General features: G+C 37.5%; 1 long non-coding RNA gene across 1 annotated transcript; it reads right to left on the bottom strand.

Annotated features, from left to right (window-relative positions):
• Nucleotides 1-5,107: 5,107 nt before the first annotated feature.
• On the bottom strand, nucleotides 5,108-8,700 carry LOC112963979. Its single transcript, XR_003252800.1, has 2 exons — nucleotides 8,625-8,700; nucleotides 5,108-5,272 (listed from the first exon to the last, which is right to left on the bottom strand). It is a non-coding gene; the product is annotated as an uncharacterized LOC112963979 (long non-coding RNA).
• Nucleotides 8,701-9,680: the final 980 nt, after the last annotated feature.

The raw sequence follows: 9,680 nt of genomic DNA, 5'->3' as shown, positions 1-9,680 counted from the left end.
GGCTAGCCATGTGGTTTAAGGGACAATATAATAATTTGCCAACCCTAAGAATTACTGCAGCACATCATTCTACATAGAATAGCTAAGGAAACCATGAAATGTCTTGGTAATTATAAAAGTGTTGATATATATGGAAAACTACACTGGCGCATAAATTTCAAATGCAGCTAAAGGGAAAAATGCATGTAGAAATCTATCTTTCTTAAGAGTTTGCTGATATTTAGACTGAAAGGAGAGTGTGGGGTCATCAGGACCTGTAACATCACGTGTGTCAGGGCTGAAATTATATGGGCGTTCTTCAGAGGAGTGTTGTTCAGATTTAATGTTATTTGAAGCCACATTACCACAGCACTAATTCAAGAAAGAGAGAAAATTCGCTTGGGCTGGATCCTATTCTCCTTGTGAATGTGTCTTTGCTGGAATATATGCATCTTAGAAATTTCTGATCCAATGCAGTGTCTGATTTTCAATGCAAACGTAGTTTACCTTCAGTTTCTTTTAAGGTGTGCTAGGCTAGAGCAATGGCTTTCTGAAGTCACACAGTGAGAACAGTAGTTCCTTTTGATGCTCTTCAGTCTGCTGCCTCTTCCTTCTACTAGAACAGACACCATTGCACAAAAGCTTGTAGTCTCATCTTAAGGTTAAGTATTTACCTTCCCACTTCCTGTATCATTGCTTCAGTTTTTTGGAGTAAGGCAGTTTTACGTACTTCTAGTATATTTTCTCTAGATCATTGTTTCCTTCAGGTACTGAAGCACTGACAATGTGCATAAAAGTGGCTTTGATTTCATTAAGGGACAGTATATGAATTTAATTATAACTAAAAGAAGAGAGACACTGTCACTTCCTTTGTCTCATCTCTATGCAGTAGTCATTTCTCCAAATGATGCAGGGGATCTGGGGATGTTGATATATTAAACTTGGCTCAACTAAGAATGCTAGGGCACCTTTTTTGCAAAGCATGTTTTATTATACAGTTCACCTCAAGAAATATTGAAAATAAAGGTTTCTGACATTATACGTTAAAATAACCTGAGCTTACAGTGCCTTCAATAGGGAAAACTTTCTCAGTGAATTTCTTTTGTTTTCAAAAGGAGTTTCTTGTGATCAGGACTGGATATAGTAGTGATATATGGATGGGGACAGTGCGGTGGCATTATTAGTTTCCCACTGCATGACCTCAAAAGCAATACTTGGGTGCTACAGCTCTCTTCAACACCCCTGCTTATAGTTATCTGCATTGTATCAGAGGAGAAAAATCAACCGCATAAACCACAGCTATATGAAATTCTATGTCAGGCTCTTTTCAGCTGGAAGCCTGAAACACCCCAAAATGTTGTCTCAGGTCTATGAGGACCAAAAATTGATCACAGGCCACATGATTTCTATGGGTTAATCTCCTGGTATACTTCCATTATGTGCTGAATTCTATACATGTATTTAAGGGACAGCTTTTAACCCAGCTTTATGAATTAAAAGGGTACTATAACTCACCTGCTGCTGTGGTGTGTCTGACTGGAGCATCACCATGTCTAGCTGACCTATGGCTAAAAGAGTGGCAGATGGCATGAGGACAGCAACAGGGCCATTAGCTGGAATGGTTCTCCATCAACTCAGATCAGGGGCATAGAAGGCCCCATTCCACATGTTGAAATATGCCAGTTTCTAAATGTAAAAAAAAAAAAAGTTTATATTTATCTTCAAATGATCTGGGTCACCATACAAATTCACTGCTTACCAGAGGGCTGGGGGTTGGGGATGGGAGGAGGAAGTAGTTCTGTGAAATCTTTTGAAAAGCCAAAATAATGAAGCTTCTCATTATGACAAAGCATTTGTAAGAAGGACATGAGTAATTTGCTATGTGTTTACATGAGCGGTCTTGTAGAAAGATATTTTTTAGCCTGATGAAGAGAGAAAGAAAGATACTCAAACAAAGTCTGTCTATGCAATGGCATGACATTATCTAGGTAATCCATGTCCTGTCAGTGTATTACTAGAACTTGTTCTTTCCTTGTCACTGTTAGTTAAAAAGGTCTTTGTCCTGTGCAAATAAAAAGACATTTGAGTGCTTCTAAGTACAACTTTGAGAGAAAAAATATTTGCTTGAGACAAACAATTGTTTTGTGGCAGAACCATTTCAGGTGAAAAGAATGCAAAAATCTAAGCAATGTGTCTCTGATATATAAATAAATGCCCTGTAATTGTCTTTGCTGAAAGTGGAGGTAATGGTGTTGAAATAATAGGCTCCATGGAAAAATGAAATCCTGTAAAGTGATAAATGTGTAAGGTCAGCTGAACTATTTGAAGGTAAATCATGTTTCTTTCCTTAGCTACTGGCATCTTTACCTAAGAAAAAGCCTTTCAGAAATTAACTCCATGTGCTCCATAGAGTTAGGAAAAGACCTGTATCAGGTATAGGATCACACCTTCCACTTCATTTAACTGGAACCCCTTCAATGCACTGCTTTTTGACTGGACTAAACAATTCCTAGCACAAAAATGTCTGAACTGTGTTCAGACATGCTCGGCTCCAGCTAAGACAGTTTCAAGCAGACGGCTGGCATGACTGATGAGACCAAAACATTTTTGACCAGTTTCCTGCTACAGGGCTAATACTTCACATTCTTTTTAAGAGGTTGGGATCCTTTAAATAGATAATAGGAAAAACTCCTCATATACACACAGACATGGTGGATCAGTGGGCCCAAATCCCAGCCAGAGCCAGCAGATAGCAGAGTACTGACCAGTAGGTAATTTCAGTTTAGAAGCTCACCCTGATCATTAATACAGCTCATAGAGGTTGCCTTAACAGGCAAGAGCTGCTAGCAGCTTCCAAAGGACTGTACGCAGCAAACTCCACCAGAAATGGAGCACACATTTAGCACTGCAGAACCTTATCACATCTGCTTTCCCGTTAGGCTTACACCTGTCAGGGGTTATACTCATACCAGATACTTTTTCCAGCATTTCTCAGTTTCCGTTTTATCTTCCAGCCATTTCCAATCCTAATCTCTCTCCCAGCTTTCTACATAGACTCCCCCAACAGAGGAAACCGTCCAATTTTATATTGTATGCATATAAAATATTATATATTATACTGTATATATATATCTATCTCTCTATATATAATATAAAAAACACAATATAGCATTGGTGCTGTGCCAGGCAGCAGTGGTATCCTGTCATGAAGAATTCTCCACCCCAACCACGTAACTCTGTGGAGGAGTTCAGGATCCTTACTGCACGTAAGGAAACACTCCTCTTGAGATGGAAACACCAGCTTCTGGACACCAACAATCTGGTGCAAATACAGTGCGCTTCATCTGAAAGTTGAGTCTTTGGCTCAGCCTCTATGTTCATATCCCCCTTTACTTTCATTGCAAGATAATTTTTTCATTAACGAAGGCTTTCACTATTTTAAGGATAACTTCACAAGCAACTGAACAAGAACAAAGACATTGTGCAAGAATAAAGATATAGTGAAAGAATAAAGAAGAAACTATTAATGCCAAGTGTGTAAGAACTCACACAAAAAATAACTCCTAGGAAGAAGAACACTTAAGTTCTGAGAATTCAGAACTTTGATATCTTATTTCTTATGCAACTCATTTTCTTTACTTACCTGGTGTTTCCATTAGAAATATGACCCTCCCTCCCTGCCTCCTGTTCAGCTGGTATTTTGATCATGACAGCTTTTCATCTTTAGGATGACCATTTTTCATCTTTAGTATCAAATGGAATTTCTGTACTTTATAAGACCAGAGGTTCAGGTAGTCCCATATCTTTTCTTTGACAATGATAACTTTCAAATGATTGCAAAAAAAGTACAAGGAATTGTTACAGGCAAAAAAATAATTTTTTTACCCTTATGAAGTTGGTTTTAAATGAAAACTCTGAAGGGTTGCTCCATACTTAAGATTATCTCTATTATAATTGTCATTGTAATATGTTGGAGAGGCCTTTTTTAACCCCTACAGGTCTGTTCCTTTGTGATATCCTCTTAACTCTTCATAGCAATGTTATATCGTCGTAAGGGGTTTTATGGATTAACTGTGCTATATTAACTCTTTAAATTTCCTGATATTCAAGTTCAGTGTATGTTCTTGTGTTTGGAATAAAAGTCAACATGAGTTTATATTCACTGAATTTTTCATTTTTTTATTTCATTCATCATATATTCATCCCTATATTAGACAGTCCCATGTGTATGGTCTCTCCTTGTAAAAAGTCTCTAGAGAATTTCTATTTGCTTTCATCATCTGTCTTTGAAATAATTTCATTTCCACTGTTTTTAGACAGGCGAGAATAAAACTAAGTACAACATGAAATATACCTTTGATTTATATAGTGCAAGTATAATGTCAGTGTTACTTCTGATGTTGTTTACGGACCTTTTTTTGATAATGATTCTTTCCTGTAGACACCTCCAAAGTGAAGCTGGATTTGCCTTTGATACCACTGGCAAATGCTTGAAAAAAAAATTTTAGGCAGAGAAACTTTTTCTCAGGAAGTTCCTAAGACGTATCTCTTTATTTCTAGCTTGCCTGAATGCATATTATTTTAGTGCCTCCATTATTTCTTTCAGAACTCTGTGAACATATAATTTAACCCTGAGGACTTGTCCTTCACCTTATCCTGCCATTTCAACACCTCTTCGTTTGATTCCTCAATCTTCATCTGTAGAAATGGGATAGGCCAATTTCAACATCTTCCTGCTGTTTTTACCCTCCTTCACAACTAAGCTTTGACTCATATTCTCATGTCTTTAACACAGAACATTTACATTATCTGTGTTTTTAAATGTTTTAGGTAACACAAGGAAGACTTCTTGTTAAAGCTAGTTAAAATAGTGGAAATACCTCCTTTTGTTCAACTAAACCCTCTCTTTTTCACCTGTGATTATTTTTAAAGGAAATTGAAGGCAAGTTGGTATGTGTATGAGAAAGGAAAAACACAGTATTTTTCTATTTTTGTAAGAAATTCTTCAATTGCAGTAAATTCATTTATGTTCTAAAAACAACTAAACAATAAATATTTGTTTCAAGTTTTTAATACTAGTATTTTGACACAGAGAAAAAAAGGAAATCCCATTACCTTTATGTATTACTGATTTTGGGTCATCTGTTTATTATTAATTCAAACAGTTGCCTTAGGGAAAAGAAAATCCTTACAAATTAATAAGAAGGCTACATTTGGCACTCCTCCTCTTCTGCTCCACAGCTCCCTTTGCCTTCCTTGTTCAGTCTCATCTCTGCACACATAAAGCATAACCCTAAAGGAGAATAGGGAAGGGTGATAGATGATCAGTCTTGCCTTACAGGGAGAGAAAGAGGTGCCGTCAGCTGCTGCTTCTCCACTTGCCCTGCCAGTCCCTTGTCCTAAACCCTTTCCCCCTCCCATTGCCCTTTCGCTTTCCTTTCACACTGGACACCAGCAGGCCTTTCTGCCAGCAAACATGGGCTACTCCCTTGGGCCTTCAGCAGTCTGTTGGGCTCAGTCGCCAAAAAGCAGAGAATTGCTGCCTCTTGCAGGCTGACCGGATGCGACCGCTGCTGGGGTACTGCAGGCAGCCAGTGCCCAAGTCATTCCGCAGGTGGCCACTGGAACGTCCTAGTGGGCAGACGCTTCTATTCCTAATAAAGTCGAATAAACTGAATTATAACTAAATAACTAAATAAATGATTAAATGAAAAGTTGAATAAATGAAACATTATATATTCCAACTATAATGTAATTTTTTAAAAGAATAGTCTCTTAAGTAAACAGAAGTCACATTTGTGAGCTTGCAAGCAGAGTGCTGCAAACAAACTGTCTCTGTCATCATTTTAAAATACAATGCTGACAGATCTCTAACCTGACAGTAGCACTAAACAGGATTAACCACTTTAACATCTCGGGTTTCATTTCACTGAAATGGAAATAAGTGCTGTTCACATGAAGAATGGCATTTGTCATATTATTCATGCCTGCAATGGCCTCTCAGAGTGATATGGTCTGTCACATCATACCAAACAATGCACAATTTTAAACTAAACTTTCAAGAGTGCTTCAATGCTATTACTATCAGTGAAATCTTCTTTTAGTCTTGGTGTACTAATTGAAACATGCAGCAACCCAGCTCAAAGCGCCTGATATGCCTCACTTTAAAGCAGAATTTTGCGTTCACTCTTATGGAACACATTTATTTAGCACTTAGCCCATCACCAATTAATTCCATTTTGTATCATCTGCATTTCATCCAGGGTATTTTCACCTTATTATAACTGGTACAGTATAAGCAGGACTCATACAGTAGTAATTTAGAGGCCTGATGCTTTTGATGATGAATTAGTGATCTTGTAGCCAACTTTAACAGCTCTTTTTCCTGGCTCTCCCAGGTCACGGCTGCTGTGCTGCCCTAGAGGCAGCCCAGACGGCTAACTTACACTTCTTTCCCACTCCCTGATCGCCAGCTGGACTCCCACTTGGGCTTCTTAACCCTCTTCTGACTAGCCCTGTGGGACAGTCCATGAGCCATGCACATTATCCAATTCACTCCCTTCTGCGAGGAAAGCTGAGGAGCCACGGGAAGTTGTCATCCGGTGCCAGCAGGGCAAGGAGACAAAAGAAAATGTCAGGGACCTATCTATAGCAAATGGCAAATCCCACAGCAGAAGTTCTCAGCTCTGTGCCATAACAGAAAAAATATTGCATTCAGAAGCTTGGATTGTGGATTGTGCGGCTCACAGGCTACAACATCGCATTGGCTAAAAATTATTCATTTTCTCAAAGTCTTTCCCCAGTCGGAAGAGCTGAATTTGTATTTTTTGTTAAACCACACAGGTGATTTGAACTTTTCTTCTCAGACATGCCCACCGTGGGACAGAGAATGAAAGTCACGGGTAGCTGGAAGCATGGGTGTTAGGCAGCAAATCCCCCTGGCCAGCTGGATAAGCCCCAGTGGCAGGGACTGGTCTGAACAAGAAACTTGGCAGTGTTAGGAGAAAGCACTGATTTCAAAGTCAGGGATTATTAGCACATCTTGTTTGCTTTATTTCTTAGGGAAGGGGGTGCTCTATTTTACTTTAACTTCATTTTTACTTTTTAACAATAGCCAAAGGAGAACTACTAAGAAATAGTAAGACTTTGCTCACTTGTTAAATGTAAACCTGGAGTTAGGATAGCTGCCTTTGTGATAACTAAATAGCTTAAATAGCATTCATATTCAGAAAATTAACTGTTGTGTTTGCATGAAGCTTGCAGTACCCACTGAAGAAATTCTTACCGGTACACATAGGGAAACCAACTGCATTAAGAGAAAAAAGTGGTAAGTTGCTTCACATTCCCTACTGTTATGAAGAGCATCTGAACTAAATGAAATTTAATAATCATAAATATTAACTATTGAAAATGAAATCAGAATTTGGGTCAGCTGCATTGCTATAATATTTGTTGGCGTGTAAGAATTAGTATCTTGGATGTGAATTATAACTTTTACATTTGGCCCCCTGATACAATTCACTGATCTGGATTATTATCAGACAGAAGTAAAGGTTTTGTTGGTTGGTGTACTGCTTTTTTTCAAAGTCCATGCTTATATCCATTCCATACAATGGTTTCTCTCATTTTATTCATGTGTATTATACTAGTAGGAATGCTTCCTACCTCATTTACACATATAGTGCTGCTTCACTGAAATTGTCTGCAGTCAAGGGTTGATTTTGCTGCAGTTCTTAGATACAAACACAAAAAAAAAAGGTTAGGAAAGATTTTAATTCTCAAAATAGGATATTTTAAATCAGAAGTTCTGAAAGCGTTTGATTCACAAATTTTCAATTCAAATGTAAGGTTCTTTATGTGAAAACATTAGAGAAAGAAAGGGTCAAAATGGGATATTTTGAAAAACTGAAACAAAATATTTCCTTCTGCTGAAACATAGTGTGATTTGGTCAGTTTATGAATATGCTCAAGATTTTGATTTTTTAGCCTGAATAAGGATGGAGAAAATATCTGAAAAAGGGAAAATTCTTAGGGAAGAAAAAACAAATTTCTGCCTAGCCCTGCATGTTATTTACCTGAATCAGCCTGAAGCTGCAGAGAACTTAATAGCTGTCAGTAAAAAGAGCCTCCTTATCACATCAAATTTTATCCTCTATTTTGGTACTACAAATCTATCACAGGTTTTTGCCCCTGACATTTTTCAAGTAAGCATCTTTTCTTTTTGCTTGATATCGTGCGGGAAGAAAGCAGCCTATGTAAGTACAAAAACAAAGAATGTAAATTCATTTCCCCTTCCTGGGGAAATTTTAATTACTATCCTTCCAATGGCAAAAGATTACTTATAGCTCAGGTCTAACTTATCTGAAATCAGTTCCTCTATGCTTTTCCCCCTATCAATCAACTTCTAACTAATACAGTAATATTTTTACAACTAGTGTGGCCAAGATTCTGGTTCAACTTCTGAGAGCTTTGTGTACATCAGAAAAGCTATTTTCAGGTTTGCAGCCATGCAAATGAAAATAACATAACTCCTTTTCTTTCAATACAATCAGTTCCTGCATGCATATCTATGCACATTATGTATATACTGTAAGTTCTTATCATTAAATGAAACTATTTTAGAACGTTTGAATTTAGTTACTTACTATAGTTGCAGTGAATGTTCTTTACACTTGTCATCTATAATTATTTCTGTTCTTAATTTACACAGTTTAAAAATTGTGAAGGAGGTGATGGCATTTCCTACAAGCAGGCAGAAAAGAAAAAAAAAGGAAAAAAATGTTACTGAAAGAGTAAGTCGCACTTTGGGCCCTGGAAGACTTCCGAAGCTGTTATTCAGACATTCCCACTCAACATAATTTCTCTACTCTGAAAAAGATAAGCTTCTTTGTCAGAACAAAATGTTACCTTGCTTTCAGATATAAATCTACATTTTCTGTTGAATTCACATAAGAGTAGAGGTCAGATCTATTTATGTCTAAATTATGGTGCTCTCTACATAGCACAATTGTGCAACCTCTCATATCTCTACAATATACTTACTTATACAGGACAATCATATTGTGACAGCTTGAATGAAGGAGGACTCAGAAATTATGAAGGCAGTTTAAACTTGTTATTGAAACAATTTATTTTTGGAAGCTAATAGCACGTTCATTGTTGCAGAAACAATAAAATCCTTTCCCTGAAGAAGCAGATCCTTTTAAATGGCCTTAAAGAAAGCTTACATTCATTGAATCATAGAGGTGGCAGGGAATTGGAAGGTCACTCAGTCCATCCCCTGCCCCAAGGTGAGTCTATCTGTTCCACTTCTGACGGATGGCTGTCTAACTGTTCTTAGTCCAATGTCGAAGGCTCCACAACCACCCAGCCAACCTTCTTCCCTATCCTTATCATCAGCTTTTATTTTTGAGTCTTTCTTGCTGCTTTTCACATTTATTCTTTCTTGACCCACCCACTAAGGACCCAGAGAGCAAATTGTTACCTTCCTCCTTACAGCAGTCTTTTAAGTATCTGATACATATTTGTATTTCTATCTATGCATGCTATTCTCTGTTCTTCCTCCTTCCCCCTGTCAGTCTAAACTCCCTTTTTTTTTCTTTTTTTTTCTAAATTTCCTCCTAAGGCATATTTTCTAGATATCTGGTCATTCTAATTGTTCTTTTCTACATTATTCATGGTCTATATGTTTCTTGAAGCCA

This window comes from Apteryx rowi, unplaced genomic scaffold (genome assembly GCF_003343035.1).
Source record: "Apteryx rowi isolate R43461 unplaced genomic scaffold, aptRow1 scaffold_181, whole genome shotgun sequence".
Classification (NCBI taxonomy): Eukaryota; Metazoa; Chordata; class Aves; order Apterygiformes; family Apterygidae; genus Apteryx; species Apteryx rowi.
Note: the sequence above shows the minus strand (reverse complement) of the source record. Positions and strands in the feature narration are given on the sequence as shown.